General features: G+C 42.8%; 1 protein-coding gene across 4 annotated transcripts in view; it reads left to right on the top strand.

Annotated features, from left to right (window-relative positions):
• TPK1 (thiamin pyrophosphokinase 1) overlaps nt 1–15,937 on the top strand; it is a 183,805-nt gene that overhangs the window by 104,215 nt on the left and 63,653 nt on the right. The window lies entirely within an intron of this gene.

Genomic DNA, 15,937 nt, shown 5'->3' on the forward strand with positions numbered 1-15,937 from the left:
TGTTGCTCGGTGGGTATAGTGACTGTAATGTGCGCTCACCCTTGTTCAGCCTCGTTCGCATTTCCTTCTGGTTCTTTGCATTGTCTGGCGCTGTTGCTTTCTGGAGCACTTCCTCTGAGATGTGGAAGGGGAGCTGAAGGATTCAGCTTCAAACTCTGTACTGTCCACTTACATAGTCAGCAAACATTATGGTGCCTGCTCCCTGCTTGTTGCACTGCTAGGCAGTTGAGGATTAAAAAGAACAGTAACATAGTGTCCTTGCTCTGCAGTGCATGTTCAGCCAAGCAGACATGTATAGAGCACAACTACAGAGCAAGGTTAGAGCACTGCTACATGAAGGTGGCGGAAGGTTGTGTGACCTGGTCAGGGTGTGGGAAGGAAAGGCTTCTCAGAGTCTCTCGCTCGCCTATTTTTCACTCCATTGCTTTAACAAATGTTTTTTGAGCACTTGCTATACGCAGACACCTCTCCAGGAACACAGGGCCCTTGATTTGATGGAACGTCCGTTCTGTTGAGCTTACATTGCAGCAGGATCTTCCAGGATGAGTAAATGTTTGCTGTGGGAGATGATAGCCAAGCGATTCAAGCCAGAAGGGGTCGAATCTTGAAAGAAAGAGGCACAGGGCTCCTTGTAGGAACGAAAGCAGGGTGGGAAATGCCCAGAGATGAGACTGGAGAACCAGCCCGCGTGCTGAGTCTGAGGAGCCTTGAATTCCACCCACTGAAGACGGAACTGCTCGCCCTGGGTCATGGGAAGTCTTTAAAAGACTTCATTTATCGGTGGGACGTGCTCAGACATGCTTCTCAGATTTCTAGGTATTTGTTAAATACTGTAGTTCCCAGCAGTTTCTGAAGTTTGAATGTCGTCACTGTGATGCGCGGAGCCTTCTTTGCTGTGTTATGTTAATGGGTGGTACGAAAGCTAATCGTCCTGTAACTTGTCTCCATGGGTTAATAGATTACCTGTTAGCTACCGATGTGGTACGGTAACTTTTAAAAAGTAAAATCGGAAGATAAACTGATAGAAAAATCCACGTCTAACAATGGCATCTACTCTTAAGGGCTTTTCACCATTCTCGGCGTCTGTCTCGTCACTCTAACGTGAGTAGCTGTGGGCTTCCTGCGTGCGTTCCGGGAGTCCCTGGGTCTCTCCGTCCAGAACTGCTCTTGCCATCGGCCTGGGGCTCGGCCACTGTGTTTCCCAGCGTTGCCTGTGCCCTCTTTCTCCCCCTTTGCAGTTCTCACTAAACGAGTGTGAGATCCTGCCGCTGTACTGTGTGCATCTCAAAACCTCTCGTGTTTTCTGTGTCTTCTCCCTGGGCTGCATCTGAAATTCTTCACCCCTTTTGTTCCCACTTTGGCTGTGTCTGTTTTGCTGCTAAACCCATCCACTGACTGTTTAGTTCCTGCCACAACTCTTCTTTCTCATATACTTGCCCTTCACTCGCCTTTTCAAGACTCTGAACACATAATCGCCACACTTACTGATACTTGAGAATAATTCTAACATCTGCAGTCATCATAACTCAGCTCTCTTTTATATTCACTTTCACTTTTATATGTTGTAACCTCGATTCCTTCTGTGTTTTGTGATTTTTGGTCTTGACCTCATATTTCCGGGAACTTTACCTGTGGGAATTATTTGAAGTGTGAGTTAAAAGTGAGACCAAGGAGAATTTGGAGTGGATCCTAGCCCAGTTATTTGTGGGCATTAATAACTCAAGACATCTGTTTGGGACTTTTTTGGACCATCTAGGCGGTGTGAGTTCTGAAGGTAATGCCGCTGGGAGTTGAATGCTGGCAACAAAGGCTCAGGGAGATGTGTTCCGGCTGCTCAGCTGGGGGTGCCCAGGTCCGCTCGGGTGGTTTTCCCAGCAGTCGGTGGGATGTACTTAAAGTTCTCTGTGCACTGAGAGCCTCACTTCACGCGCTGCAGTCAGCTTTCACACTCCCACCTCGGGCAGATGGCGGGCAAACCTGGCCTTTGTCTCCCGATGGCTTCTCATACTCGGAGGCCTTCTAAACAGAAGGCCTAGTTCATTGGATTTGGTGAATATCAAATGTTTAGAACGTAAAAGTTGGATTTGGTCTTTTTTAATGAAAACATATTCACTTGTGAGTGTTCTTCTAAATAAAATGGGTGTTTGATGCATTTGAAAAGAATCATTTTACTTTTTTCTAGCATTTTTCAATTGTTTTCAGTTGATCAGGGTGCCCTGGGTTCCGCCCTACCTGTGCTGCAGTGAAAACTAACCCGCAGCCGCAGAGGCTTAGCCCGGCTTCAGTGTAAGTCTTGTTCTCGTCACTGGAGCGTGGTGTGGTTGGGCACCACCCTCCACTCATACTTAACCCAGCTGGATCATGTTGCGGCGACAAGAGAAGATTTCTGGACAGTAGCTTCACGGGTGTTTAAAGGCATGCCTGGCCATGTCCTATGTCACCTTCAGTGGGAACACAGTTACACTGTCCCAGCCCAACTGCAGGGCAGCCTGGGAGAGGAAGGCTGTGGTCCAAGAGGGAAACATTGTGTGACCACAGAACACTTTCTCTCAAACTGCTGGCCACCAAAGTGTGCAGAGGGAGTCTGGGTCACAGCCCTATGTAATTTCCAGGAACATCATTTTTGCATTTATAAAATATGTTAAACTTTAGTTCTTACAGCAGAACGCCCAGTTCTCCAAACATAGTGATTATGTTAAGTGTGCCTGCGTAGCCCACATGCCCCCAAACAGTGTCCCCTTTCTCCCTTTCTGGTGATTTTGATGTCTCATCGAAACTACGAGAAAATTGCCTCACCCTAAGGAAGTAATTATTGCAGAGTGTGGGTCACAGAGGTCATGCGGACCACACCTCCATCACTGAAAGGAGTGACAGCTCAGCACAGACCTGCCTGTGGGCTCAGCATGCCTGCTTTGCTCCTCTTTGCCCGTGATTCTGGGGAAATCTTCCACTTTTCCAGAGAGAATGGACAATTGCTATACAAATGTAAAAGCCAATGAGTATCTTTGAGGGTTTAAGATAGGAAACAATTGCATATAGTCTGCCGTAATTTTAAGCAGCTGTAATCTCCACAGTATTATTTTCAAAGAAGATAAATCTTGGATCCACTTAAGGGTATATCCCGCCTTGCTGCTGTACCCCCAGATTAAACCAAATGACCAAGTTCTCCTCAACGCTAACAAAATCTGATACCACAGGAATCTTTATGATTTAAAGTAGATTCAATGAGATGATCATTAAGTTTTGCTAAAATTCTTCAAAAGTGGGAAGATTCAATATAAATGTTAATTATTATGGGCATTATTTTTGAGGACAGTGTCTTCTAGAACCAGTTCTGTAATTACAGGTTGTCTGAAATTGCAGGTAATAGCAGGAGGAATGAGACACCTTCTGGGAACTGTTTGGCTGATGGACGTTTTAGTGCTGTGTCTGCCATGGGACTGAAAGAGGTTGGGACAGCCCTAGACCATGGGGCTAAAATGAGCTCTCCTGGTCTTTCTAAAAAAGCTTCCATCTTCACATCATCTGAGCATCTACACGTGAGAGTCTCAGGAGACTGCTGTATAAATAGGTAGCCATCCTTCCTTCATTACAGTTACTGTTGTGGCCATTTGAACTGACCTACATGTCTAGGCGCAGTTCCCTTAAAACTATTTAGGTTGCTCCAGCCTGAAGTCTTTCATCACCATTCTCTTTCCAGTCCCCTATCTGTGGCTTATTTTTGTTAATAACAAAGTGGTTTTTAAAACAAGGAGACAATGGTGTGGTTTCAAGTCTGTATAAATGTGGTCAAGTGTTTAGACTTTTTTAGCTGATTGGCTTTTTGGCATATAATGTCTCTTATATTGTGCTTTGGTATAGTTCATTACTATGGATCAAATGCCTTTATGAGGGAAAACCTCAGTAGGAAGTGTTTACTTCAAAGGAATGTTTAATCTGCCATTTTAAAATAGAAAATTAAAAATAGAATGCATTATAGATCCTTCCTTAAAAGTAAGCATCCCTCTTTTAATTCCAAAAATGTGTTCTTCATAAGAATCCTGGCCTTGGGTGAGCAGGAAAGTGTGAGGTTGGTGCAGACACAAGACCCCTGATGCCAGGTACCAGTTAGGCTGTATTCCCTGTGAGGCCTGTGGGCGCTCAGAGCCACATCTGCCTCGCTAACGTGCGGAGTGTGAAGCCCCTGGGTGTCACACACGTACTTTCTCATATTCTGGTCTGTGCTTCTACAAATACATTAGCTCTGTACACTGAGCATAAATTATCTTTTATCGGTAAGTTTTATGGCTGTCGGTAATGCAAGTTAATAGGATTTATGGCCAAGAAATGAGATGTCTGGGAGTTAATAAGGCGTGCCTTTTACATGACCCTCAGTCTCGCTCTGTGATGGCTACTCAGGATTGCAGTGTCTGAGGTGGGAGGATGGCGTTACCGAGCAGACTCCTGTCAGTTTTCAGCTCAAGTGAGCAAAGTCCTAAGCATGTTGTAAAGATTTCTTCTTCGTGATCTTAGTCATGTTTACTACCCTTGGCTGTTTTCTCTTGTGAGATGAGTTAATTGCTGTATAGGTTCCTGATATTTTATACATTGTCCATAGGAAATTCTGGTAATGAGCATGATAGGAATGTGTGGATAGTCTGATGGAAAGACCTGAGTTTTCATGATGTATGTTGGCGTGGATGGTGGTTTCTTCCAAGAACAGGCTTTGGGTCTGCCCACCCACACGTCCACACTTCCAGCACAGTCTCATCCGTGATAACACCAGAGAAGTGGTTCTCAGAGTGAGTTGGAGGGGAGGGGACAGGGAGGTCCCAATTCTGAACAACACCAATAGCTGTCCCACTGTTTATTACCCAGTGGTGACCCCTTTCTTTGGAGTAGCCATTATCATTTTGTTTCTCCTATATGTTCTCATACATTTTGTTGCTGTTGCTTGGCCTTTGAGAATCTCCTATATAAACTATATGTAGCACTCAACCATTAAATATTACTGTACATATAATATTACAAATATTAAATATTAGTGTAAAGACTTAGAGATCACTTTATAGATGAGCAATTGTAAGGACTTAAAGGTAACATGCTTTGCCCAAGGTCGAACACAGTATTTCTTTGAAAGGAAATGTATGCTGAAGTTGAAGTAGGTCTCATGCAGGGCGAGTCTGAACAAAGCATCACTAGGCATTTTATGTCTACAAACAGCCTGTCACACTGAGCTTACAACCTTCCTTTCCCTTCCATAAATAAGTAAACTTAAAAGTAAGTATGAGCTAGAAGAAGAGATGATGGAGTTCGTTAGGATGGGTGCTCGGAAGTCCCCATTGGAGGGACCCAGAGGGAGGAGTCGGGGTAATGACCAGGATTCTGGGTTAGGCAGCTGGGTACTATCCTTTGAGAGACAGAATGTGCAGAGAACAGGTCAGAATGGGAAGATGGGCAGCTGACTTTGGAATATAAGGAGGCTAATCTGTCTTTGTATTTTTTAAATTAATTAGAGAGAGAGGAAGAGGGGGAGAGAGAGCGAGCAATTTGTTGTTCCACCTATTCATGCATTCCTTAGTTGATTTTTGTATGTGCCCTGCCTGGGGATCGAACCCACAGCCTTGGTATATTGGGAGGATGCTCTAACCAACTGAGCTACCCTGCCAGGGCTAATCTATCTTTGGAACTGAGTGGACTTGCCTAAAAGAAGATAAATATGTATATAAAGAGATCCTGGCCTAGTGGGACACCTTGAGAATCATGTAATACAGTAAAATTAAAAACTTGGGGGTGGACTCCTGTCACCTGGAAGAAGGTATACATAAGGTGGTTCGCATGAACTGTACCACTGTACACTGGTGAAGTACTTTTCAACCTGTTTTAATCCACGTTTTTTTCCAAAACAAGTAGAAGGATCTCTTGGCCATCCCCAGCTCCATGATCCTGGTAGGCCCTCGCCCTTTCCGTGAGCACCCTCAGTCTGGTCATCAGGCATGAGCCGTTGGGTCCAGCCTTTCCATCTCCAGCCTTCTTTTCTGTTGTCTCCTCAGTGTTACATGGTCCGGGGAAACTGGTCCCGCTGTGGTTTTCCAACCTGGTCACACTGCTCTTTTCTCTGTATATCTGATCCCATTGTTCTCTGCCCAAAATACATTTTAAGTCACTCTCTTTTAAAGCCCTGAGCAAAAGTGTCTGTCTTCTACTTTTACATGGCATTTCCCAATAAGCCTCTCTAAACCCCTCTCATCTGCATTATTTTCATGACTTTTTAAAAAATCTATGGGCCTGTCTGTCTATAAAACAAAACTTATTAAGGTAGAACTTTCTCCTTCTCTAAACATTAAAAAAGGCATCACTGCATATTTTTGATAAAAGGTGAAATAACAGGTATCCAAATCCATAGGAGGTTTTAGATGGTCTACATGTGTTGTTTCCATTTCCAAAGGAGCTCTTTGCTACCTCCTCTTGCCAAGTGCAGGGGCCTGGGCATCCCGGGTTGGGAGTCAGAGCTGTGGTTTTGTCCCTTGTTTCCCAGCTGGCAGGTGCTGTCTTCCTATTGGCTGGAAGCTCATTTGGGGTGCCATAGCTTCTTTCAGTGGCTGGTGGTGGGTTAGTGTCTTGGGCAGATGAAGGAGGATGGTGGTGGCAGGGCTGGCAGGTTTTAAAGCAGCCTGGCTGTAGTGAAGTCTCTCGGGGAAAGGAGTGAAGTGACAGCCCTGATACCTGCCACTCACCACACAGCATACACTCTTTTTGACCTTAAAGAAATCTTTCACTCGGGGAGGTTTCTAGAAAGATGTCCATCAGCAAAAACTTGTGGCAATTGCTCAGTGATTCCAAAGCAGCCAGGGAGGAAACAGCAAATTCAGCTGCATGGAAACTGTTTAAAATCTTATTTGAACATTGGCCTTTGATTTTCAACCATAAGTGAGCGAGAATCGGCTTTGGAGACTTGCAGCAAAACCTCAGAGGGCTGTGTGCAGGTACGACAGTTGGGAAGACCACATAGCATTTATCTGAGCTCTGTCACCATAATTCATCATCATCCAGTTCCAGTGAAAGTCAGGGAATAGTGGCTGCTGGATGTCTTTTCCTCCATCCCCTCCCACAGCCCTCTGGCAAGGACAAGCACACGGTGTCCTGTACACTTAGCTCATTGAGCATGGCTTCAGCCTCTTTCTGTGATTGAAACCAAGGGTTGCCAACGCTGTACCAATGAGCTGTGAAGTGACTTGGGTGTCACCAGCAGGCAATGAGCTGAGCCTCTCGGGGAAGATTGCCGCAGTGTGAGTTTCCATCTGAAGAGTGTCCTGCAGCTCCTCTCAGCCAAGTAGGACTTCTCCCCTGTGTTTGGAAGCTGTTTGTTTATTTGTTCCAAGAGATCAAAACTGAAAGGGAAGGAAAAGTGGGGGATTTATACAAATAAAGTTAAGCAGGGAGGGCTGAAACTCGAGGGCACTTACTCAAACTACACACCCACCCTGGATATTTTGCAGCATTTCCAAGGAATGGTGCCAGCTGCCTCACCCTCATACACACATGTACAATACATGTAGCATACGTGTGCATGCATACACACAGCCACACACCAAGAATCTCGCCTCTTCTAAGCCAGTCCTACTGAAGGAAGGAAAGTAAGAATTCTATCTCTCAGGTCTTTGGGGGAGGGTATGTTTTGGAATACCACTATCCTATATAGTTATCTTTTAAGAGCCCCACTTAGTCCTTTATAACTTTCTCATGATCAGAATTAAGATATTTGACTTAATGCGTATGGAACAAAGTTAACAAAGCAGAGCATCACTCAGGATGATCGGTACAGAGAGAGAGAGATTGAAGATGCCCCAGTTTTATATCATCTGAAGTAGACTGAGATGCTGCTGATGCAATGTCCGGTAGATAGGATAACCCAAATGTCAAAGATGCTGAACATTCATGCACAGCTGGGATCTCTGGAGAGCTCGTATGAATTACAGAATAGCCCCTGTACCTGAAAGGCTGGAAAATTACCAAAAACAATGCTTTTAGAGTTCTACAGCACTTTGAGTTTCTGAAGTAACTGGTCACCATTGCACTCGATTCTCAGCAGCCCTGTTAAGCAAGCGTTGGGTACGTTGCTTCTGGTTCTCAGGTGAGGGGACTGCATAGACCTGCATGGCCAGCACAGTGTGTGCTAAACCCCAGAGCAGTCTGGGAGTTTTCCCAGGCCTGGGCCCATACCCTGGGCTCTAGAGCTATTGCGTAGACTCCACGCTTACTCTCTAAATATCGCTAGACCTATGGAGGGCTCGAAAAGAATGAGAAGCTCCCAGGTACAGGTGTGCTCTACACACTGGACCATGGCAGTCATCTGCATAGGTGTGTTTTCCTTCCTAGCCAACGCTTTTATTCTGAAAATTGTCATGTATACAGAGAATTTGGAAGAATGGGATAGTGAATGACATGGTCTGACCATTTTTAATTGTTTAACATTTTATCATGCAGGTTCCGTCAGTCTAGGAATAGATGTATTTTGGGTGTTAACCATTTGACAGTAAATTTCAAAGAGCACGTCACATTTTCCTAAATGCTTCAACACGGGAAGTGTATTTAGAGAGCAAGACCCAGGTAATAGAAGCGCTGACCGCTGCTGTGGTGGCATTGCTTCTAGACTTTTCCAGTGATCAGGACTAAGAAATAGAAGGATGTGTGTGTGTGTGTATATATTACGAGTTCATATTGATATTTTAAATTCAGTTTTAATAAAGTTTTAAAAGTATTATTTTATATATTTTTTAATTTTTTTACCCTTCCCCCAAATCCTGGTTTGAAATAACTTGTTTTATACTATAATATATAACTAGTTTCAAAATTAGAATTCTCATCTTACTACAAATAGAAAAAGTACTGAATGAAATTTAAAGTTCTTTGCAAGTTTTCTGTCTTTAAAGTATATCCCAATCAGAGTATTGTGTCTGAAATTTGTTCTGCCTGTTGTTCTGCTACTAATTTAACAATTACGTTCATTTTTTGCAGTTTACTTACGGTGGGAAGACTTTATTTTTTAATTATTATTTTTAAACATTTTAAAGTAATTGCATAGTTCAATAGGCAAAGCTTGATGAAAAAGATATCCTCAGGAGAGGTGTTGCTTCCATCCCTCTTTCCCTTACCACCACCACTCTTTCAGATTCCAGATTCTTGCAAAAATAAAAGAAAAACAACAAATATGTACATAGTTTCTCATTTCCCTTTTTCAAAATACGAATTTAGCCTACTGTGTACATCTGTCTCTACCTGTCACTTTTAATATATATTTTGGAGATCACTCTATATTCAACAATAGAGATTGTCCTCATTTTTAATGACTACTTAGTACATTGTAGCGTGGAGGTACCTCAGTGTGCCGTAAGTCAGTCACCGCGTGTAGCTTCCTGAGAGAACGCGCTGCACTTTCAAACCAGGTGGCTCTCCGAGGGGTGGCCATGTCTGTTTTCCCACATTCCTCGGGTGATCTGTGGCAGTTCCCGTTAGAGACCTAGTTTGCTCTCACAGCCCCTCATGAGGAGGAGACAGTGACCCAATGGTAAAGATGAGTAAACTGGCTCTTGAAAAATGAATCGACTCGTCAAGGCTGTTCCCCCAGTTAGCAGAAAGCCGCAGCCCAGGGCACCACAGCCTCGCCCGCAGCTCCCCCCCGCTGTGTGAGCGGTAACTGGGCCCTGAGCCTGGGTGATGCCCGGCGCAGAGGCAACCATTGTAAGTGGGAAACTGTTGAGGAAGCCTGAGCTCCAGACCCAGTTCCGCAGGGGAGAGCTGGGCCTCACTGCCGCCTTGTGCAGAGCGTGGATGCGTTTTTAAAAGAAACAGGAGTGCGCGCCTCAGTGTTCCCATCAGGGAGGGAGCAGTGCGCTCTCACAGCCCAGAGAGGACCGGTAAGGAACCAGTCTTTCTGCTCTGCTCAGGAAAGCGCGTTGGTAGAGGAGCCTCCGAATTGATTAATTGTGTACACGTTGGCCTTTCCAGCTTTCTGATAATAGGAACCCAGCCTGACTCCTGACCGAAGCCTCGAGGCAAAGGACAGTGTGGAACGCTGGTCTTCTTATCAGGCGAGCTAATGTGCAAGACTGCCCAGGGGACAGTGCGGGAGGATTTGTTTTCCCTGGGGGAAGCCAGCCTATTAAGGAGTGGGCGCCTTTTGAAATTTTGATAATAGTAATTGAAAAGCTATGAATAGAGTTTAATATATTTTTCTGAGCATATTTCACAGTATAAAGTATTTCCAGGAGCAGAGCATTTTCAATTAAATGAAAATTCAAAGGACTCAGACAGTTTTTTTTCATGTTTTTGTTCAGCCAACATATTACTAAGGACTTATTTATATCGGGTATTTTTCTAGATTGAGGATCAGTAAGTTACTCTCAGAGAGCGAAGAGCCCCTTCACTAAATAAATCACTATTTCACATAAGGTAAAACAAGTTCAGTATCACAAATACATACAGAATATGTTGGAAGCCTAGGAAGGTAGCACATAAGGGCTGTAGATGGCCACAGGAAGGGCTCCTGCAGGAGGCCATGTCTGAGCTGGGTCTCAAAAGTCGGCAGAGAAGTAGAGGTTACCAAGAGTGAAGTGGCCAGAAGACCCCTGGAGAGGGCATCGTGAGCAAAGGTGGGCAGTGAGGGGCTGCCCAGTGTCCTGGGCAGTTGTTTCTGGGAGAGAGAAAGGAGGTGGCTGTAGATGAGAGGAAAGTAAGTGGGGGAAAAATTAGGGTCCCCTCCTATGCCATGTGAAGGCCTTGGGGTTGTCCTATAGAGTTAGATAAATGGTGTGTAATTTTCTGGGGTCATGAGCCTGTTTGAGAATCTGAAGAAAATTAGGAACCTTCTCTCCAGAAAAATGTATGTTTATATAGACACTAAACTTTTAAAATATAATTTAAGAGTTTACAGAAGCCCTGAAGCTGTCAGTAGAGTCCACTTGGAAACCACTGTTTCAGGCAAAGAGTATGTGCCTCGTTATCTCCCCATGAGCATGGGAAGGGTCTGGTTATGTTACAGGCAGGACTTCCATACCGAGTTGTTAACAGAAATGATCATTTCTGTTCCTCCGGAACAGAGAAAATAATGATAGTGGCCAGTACTCGTCTCACCACGTTCCAGGTCCTACTCCTACTACTGATGGTTTCTTTTTGTTTTTGTTTATTTGTTAACTTGTACGACAACCTCACAACAACTGTATGAAGAAGATATTATCACCCCCTCATTTCTCAGCTGAGAAAGCTGAGCTCCAGGTCTCATTTAAAGCTAGGAAGACGCGGAGAGGGGGCGCACCCAGGCCTGCTGCCCCACCTGTACGCTCTGTGCCCGTGATCGCTACGCTCTCCTTGAGAAGAGCAGGACTGAGGCCATTTTCAGCGATAAAAACCGAGACTGACTGGCCATAGATACAACTCAGTGTGCAGACCTTACGTTCTGTTCATTGAACTACCACATGAGGCATGAAGATTTCTGCCCCTGCAAGGACCGATCCTTTGCAGCCACACTCTTAACAGGACTTGGAATAGTGTTAACTGTGGCTACACGATTATTAGCCTCACACTTAATACTGCATATCATCCAGTAGGCTGCCACACAGCATTTCATTTCTAAAGCCAAATAGTGCATAATTCTTTTCAACCATCTTGCCTTTAACACTTCATTTAAAACAATTTTATGACCCAAATTTTAACCTACTACTTAGCATAAAGATGTTGATGTGCAACATTAAAAGATAAGTTAATGCTACAAATATCACCCTCCATTCCTTTTATCTACAATGCTTTTTACCTGGAAAGCTGCATTTGTATCTTAAATAGACATTTATTACACCAGGTTTCTTTGAAGAGGAGTTGTTGTGAAGACTGTTCTTTCCCCACTGTATTATCTTTTCGGCTTCATCAAAAATCAGTTACCTATGTACACGTGGATCTATTTCTAGCCTCTCTCACTGCTCCATTGATGATTTAGTTTGTTTTTAAGCGAATACTACAGTGATGTGATTACTTCAACTGCAGTGAATAATATTGTGCATGTGTTTTTGTGACTTTGCCAGTGTATCTTTTGGATAGGTCCATGGAAGTGTCATTACTGAACAGTTTCTTCCAAATGCTCCTCCATAGTGTTGTACAAAGCAATTATGAGAGTACCTGTTTTCCCTCGGCCTTAGCAAGCTCATGGGTGGGATATGATATCCCAGATATTATATATAACTTTAATTTGTATTTTTCTTATAAATGAGTTGGAGCATATTTTTATCTAACAGCTGTTCACATCCTTTATCTCTGCACAGGCCCATCTTTTCTACAAATAAAGTTGTGCTTTTTTCTTCTCTGTTGTTAGAAGCTGTTTACATTTTAGTGATGCTACCTCTTTGTAATATAAGTTGCGTATACTTTTGTTTTTCTTTTTCTCTTATTTTGGGGGTGTTGACATGCGTGAACACATTTAATCGCAGTGGTCAGGTGAAGAGTACTTTGTCATATTTAGGTCAGCCTGGAGGGCTAGATTTCCGTGAGGTCATAGAACATTGTGTGCGACTTAATTTTGCACTCTTGCCACACTGTCTGGTGCCCTCTCTGTCTCCACCACACCGCGCGGACTTTTCATATAGCAGAAATATTCTGACTTTTCAAATTTATTCTATTTGAGTGCATAAATTTAGGTTAGAGAAAGGACTGGAAATATTTTTTTAGTTTATTCATTAACATCTGAGAAGTGGCAGGTTAAAATGTGCTGTGTATGTTTAAAAGCATATAAATCACATGTCGTTCTTTCACTTGCAAAAAGTACGTTATTTATGTTAACAGTATTTAGATGCCGACTTGCCTCATTGGAGGAGGTAGTACCTATCTTTCCTTGGAGAATGCCCTTTTTTGTAAGTTACTTAAAGAATTGAATGATGTCGTTCGTTAATATGCAAAACTAATAAGACATCATTCATAGGCTCTCAGAAGAGGGACATAAATATAAACAATTTTAATGGGAAATAAACTAGCTGACTTTAAAAACTCTCCTTTTCTGCTTTCTAATGTCTAGTTGTCTCTTGAGGAAATAAATGAGGTTGGATAAGACAGTTTCAACAGAATGAATCCTAACTTACCTCTGTTGGATACAATGGCAGCCCAGCGCCTACTACTCCAATGCCCAATGTTACTAAAAATTGAACAGTTAATTTTTAAGTAGTATTTTTTTCAAAAATCATTGAGAATTTAAAATTACCACAAATTACCTTTTCCCGATAACTTCTCATTCCAGCTGTAGTATCCAACTTAGGGCCAGAAGATGACGGTTTGGATTTTAACTGCTACATGGATAATATATCCACACAGCAGCACTATGCACTGTGAAATTTACGGAGGTGCCAGGATGTAAAATCAAGCAGGAAAATCATGCATTTTTAAACAAATGACAATTTGGTCATTTTGGTTTTTCTTTCACCTAACAGGCTGTATACCCAGTAATTTGGTCTATTTTGACTGTGGCCTTGAGATATTGGGAAAGTGACATATCAGCGTGTAGAATGGGGCCTGGGGCTGAGTGGGGTCATGTAAACAGTGGTGAACTTATATTGATGTAGTTCGTATAAAAACACTGCATGGAAATTATAACCTGTCTCTGCCTCTTGTTTTCTCTGTGGGCCTATCTGACAAAATTAGAGGATAATTACAGATAAGCCGCAGAGACCCTGTGCCCCTGAAAGTACATCGTTCACACATGAAACCCACCTCAGTCATTTTTTATTTGCCAGGACAAAGTAGTGATAATGAAATAGCTAAGGTGTATTTATTGAAGCTACGTGCCAAGCTTCATGTGTATTATTACTTTGACCATTGGGATGATGCTGTGATGTTACCATAGCTCCTTGGTTTTACAAATGAGGGAATTGAGACATAAAGAGGTTGACTTAATTGTCCACAGTCACACAGCCAATAAGTGGCAGAACAGCATTTGATCCCAGGCAGTCTGACCCAGGAGTCTGCCCTGAGTCTCACTGCAGTGTTTTTGGCAACAGAGTGATAAACATGAGCTAAAGTATAGCAACTGAGATGAGTGCCAGTGTTTTCTTATAAAAGCCTCTGAATGGACCTTAATAGGATCGTAATAATTTTTATTGAGATAAAAAACTAAATGGAAAAGCAACACTGAATTATTTTCACAGAGAAGAAAAAGATGACTCATTGATTGACAGCCATGCCTGCCAATGAAAAATCCCAAATTTTCAACTACTTTGCACCTGGGATGGTTTTCAGGCCCTTCCCCATGTGCATCCACAGGTCTCAGAGGAAATGCCCAGCTACTGGGATACTAAATGCCAGATATTTAGAAATGATGTTACTAATCATTAGAACAGAGGTTTCTCATGACCAGCTTCTTAGTGTCCCCTACCACAAAAATTACCGACATCTATAGAATAAAATTCAAAATATTTTGTTTTGCCTTTGATTAAACATCTCTTTAATTTTTTATTTTTCTCTGAGTAGCTAGTTGCATATACATATACATCTCTTTTGCTTCCATGACGTCACTGGCTTATAGAACAGTGTGCCAAAATAGCACACACTTTGCACATGTTAATTGGAACAAAGTCACGGTAAGATTCATCGTGCTAAGCATACACTGACTCTGTGATAGCATTTAATTTGGATTTGGAGAATGAAAGGAGAGAAGATATTAAAATGCCAGTGACATTCAAGAACAAAACCTCTATTTTTATAATCCCCAAGACCGTTTTCTTAGACAACTTCAGGAATTACACCCTCCACTCATCCTGGGTGCACTGGCTTTTCCACGTGCCGGGCGCAGCAGTGAGCACGCAGTGCCCTCCTCGTGCAGGCCCAGAGGAAAGTGCCATCAGTTATCTAGAGTCTGATTTATGCCCTTAGAGAGTGGCTGCCACTCTGATTTCAGGGAAGCCGGCATCCAGGAGCAATTTTCAGAGGCCTGAACGCTGGTGCCGTGTTATGAAGGAGGAGCTCTGACCTTTCTTGTCAGATGATAAGGCCATAAATATGTTGGTAATTCCACTTTGTTGTGATTACCTGTCCTTTCCGGGCATTGTGGAGTTTCCAGGAAACCATAAATTGGCACCAGCAGAACTAAAACAGAATTCTTTATTATATAAAAAAATGAGAAGAGTGGAAAATACAACGTAGAGAACACACAAAGCAGCCCCACATGTGGTTCCTGAGTTATGTCTGGAGTTTGAGGATCCCATTTTGGAAACTTTGGTCTCCTCATCAAACTTAAAATAACTATTTGATCACATTTTATCATCTATTTAAGTGATATTAAATAAATGACTTTGGGAATAGAAAGAGAGATGGTTATTGTACAATATTTTAATGCCTTCCCCTCCCACTATGCAGAATTCTTTACGAAATATGACTCTTACTTTGATGTAGTCTTTTTAAATAATCACATACAGCATGGGGCGTTTGAGTATATGTAGCATTGCCTAGCACAAAGTGTTCTGTCTTAATGATTGCTTTATCTCTTAATTTCATTAAGAAGAAGTCTAATGATTATTGGGGAACCTTTTCCCCCAACTCCATCCCTACCTTTCCCAAGTTGGTAGCTACAGAAGGAAAAACATGAGGGAGAAGTGAATCCAGCTTACACACAGAGAAGGGGGCAACAAAAAGCTGGTAGTTTTTCTTTAGAAACAAAGAAAAAGAAAACTTCTCATACTTACACTTTTTTAAAGGGATTCATACACTCTTTTGAACAAATGTAGATTACATATATACGTGGTGTGTCTTATAGACATTTAAAGAAGCATTACGGACACTGGGAATGAGAAGGAGAACAGCAGTGGGGAGAGGAAGACAAGGCATTGCAGACAGACGTCTGGAAAGGACAGCAAGGGTCGAGAGTGTGTTAGTTATCCACTGCTGTGTAACAAATACCACGAACGTGGTGGCTTAAAGCGGCAGGAAA

The sequence above is a fragment of the Miniopterus natalensis genome, chromosome 10 (genome assembly GCF_054644295.1).
Source record: "Miniopterus natalensis isolate mMinNat1 chromosome 10, mMinNat1.hap1, whole genome shotgun sequence".
Taxonomy (NCBI): Eukaryota; Metazoa; Chordata; class Mammalia; order Chiroptera; family Miniopteridae; genus Miniopterus; species Miniopterus natalensis.